Below are 2,499 nucleotides of genomic sequence, written 5' to 3' on the forward strand. Positions count from 1 at the left end.
GGTCGACAGAGAGGCCAGAAACAGAAGGAACGAGATAGAAACACCACTACCGGGGTGGCGCGGCGGCTCAACAATATTTAGTCACAACGCCTGGCGTATCGTGTCGCGAAAATTACGACACAGTTTCGTCGATGAACGAGAGAAAAAAAAAAAGAGTGGGAGGGGGAAAAAGGTAGGGAGAAAAAAATACACAACCGCGTTGGAACGTGTCGAATACCGCGCCGCGGCGATTCGTTTCTCGCGTTTCACGCGATTTCCACGGAAAACGAATTGCGGCCCACGCCGATGATGGTCCCGTTTCGTTGTATACGCCCCAGCTATAGGCAGAAACGAAAACAAATCTATACGGTGAGGGAGTAGCGCGGTGGAGAGAATGATCGACTGAATTTAGTATTCTTAATTTGTTTTTCACACTGCGTTATATACGGGCTGTTTTTGCCAGTCCCTGGCGTGGCGTAGAGGTGAAGTTCGTTAATGTAGATCGAACGAAGCATTCTTCTCTTTTTCAAAGAAGGAAATATGTGTAGTAAATTTAGAAGTGAGAGAACGAAATTGAAATTTTTAATCACACGCTCGCTCCTTGTTTCATCGTTGGTTATGTTGACGTTGCAAAATTATCCAATTTGATATTATTTCGCAAGAAGTGTTGTAAAATGTAACGATAATAAGCTGAAGAAACGAGGAGAAAGAGATAGGAGAAGCATGCGTCAGAACGTGACGTGCATGTTGTGTGTGTGATGCCTTGGAAATCGCGATGGCGATCCCCGTGCGAATCACGCCACCCGGTAGATAATTAGCGATGCAATCCACGCTCGTGGAGCGCATATTCAATGGAAGGTTCATCGGCGTAATGTTATTATAATAGTGGCACGTTTTGCATATGTGACTGGGTAGCTGGTGCGAAGTGGGGGCGAGAGTGTACGTCCATCGTGTGGGAGGAGGGAAGGGGGAAGGAGACAACGTTACGCGTGAAGAAGCGAGATGGTCACGGGTATGGACGAAACGAGGCGGGGGGAGGAGAGGGAAGGCGATTTTACACGGGCTTTGCCGCACGCCAAGCGTATTTGCATGGTAATGATATGCGGCGCGGCAGGACCGATGGAGCTCCGGCTGTGGCGACGGTAGAAGAGAGTGGAGGGGTAGGTCGAGCCAGGCCGAGTGGTGGGGGGAAAGTGCCGGCAGCGGGAGTGGGGGTAGCGGAACGCCGCTGGTATTTCGTGCACAAGTTTTGAATGTCGCGGCTAAATGCATCAGTTATTACGGTTAATTCAGTGAACGGAGAAGCAGGGAACAGCCGGCCGCGGCTGTATTTATTCCCGCGCGCTCATCCTCGTACGTTTCGCGAGGTAATACGGTATTCCCGGGCTTTGTATAAACCAGTAAATCAGGGTGAGGAAAGATGTCATCGTCTCGTAAATATTGCCACCTTCTACGGTGGTTTAGTAAATGATATACTAAGAAGATGATGTAGAAAATGAGAACGTTCCAGATCGACGGAGAAGATTCTACCGATGAAAATAAGTCCAAACACGACCACATTCGGACAATTTTTCTAAACTCGATGAAAAAATCGAAGCGCACCGGGTATAAGGTTTTAACGAAAAAATAGTCCGAATAGAGTCGTGTTTAGACTCGTTTTCATCGTAATAATCTCACCTATCCCCGTGTAACACTCTCGTAAACGTAAAACGAGAAGTACAAAAATTTCAATACGCGTTACAAGATGATTCTCATACGTCCCACTAACCGCACGAGTAGGCCGGCCTTCCCTGTGCCTCTGTCCCCCCGTGTTGGCCGGTTTGCTCTCCTTTGCGTCATCGGGTTTAATCGTTTACATCGGTGGAAGTTTGTTCTGCGGTAAGAGGATTAACGGGCGGGGAGAGTCTGTCCGTTCGATCGTCAAACGCGGTGTAACGACTTAATCGACCGGTCTACCGGACCTGGATCAGTCGCCGGGGTTTTATTTCATTAGGAACACCATTTTCCGCGTGAAGCTCGCCGCGATCGACAAGCGGACCGTGTTTTCCAGAAACGGATGCGCTGCGACGGCTTGATCGATCGTGATCGCGCCCCGACACCGTGTAATCTCCATTTCACGCGTAAAAACGGCCGGGTAACGGCGTAATAAGCGCAGCGTACCGCTATCATTCGGGATCGTTAGCGGGCAGGTAACTTGAGCTATCCGTGCCGCGAGCCTCTACCCTATTACGCTCCGCGTCGATGTCCAATTTCGCGGAAACCCGTGTACCTTTTACGCTCGTGTACCATGTCGTGCGTTCGTCACGCCTTCGATCGCTCGTTCAACGCTTCCATAGCCCCCGGAGCCTGGAACCAGGTTATCCAGCAGCGTAACGAAACAGGGAAACGTTTCGGCGTTTTCGACGTTCGATCGTTGAAATATCTTCACGCTTTACCGGTCTCTCCAAAAGAGACCACCAGTGAGGTGGGCCATTTTTTTTTCTCAACGTCCAAGAACCGTTTCGGGCATTGAAAATTGGT

The sequence above is a fragment of the Habropoda laboriosa genome, unplaced genomic scaffold (assembly GCF_001263275.1).
Source record: "Habropoda laboriosa isolate 0110345459 unplaced genomic scaffold, ASM126327v1 scaffold28, whole genome shotgun sequence".
NCBI lineage: Eukaryota > Metazoa > Arthropoda > Insecta > Hymenoptera > Apidae > Habropoda > Habropoda laboriosa.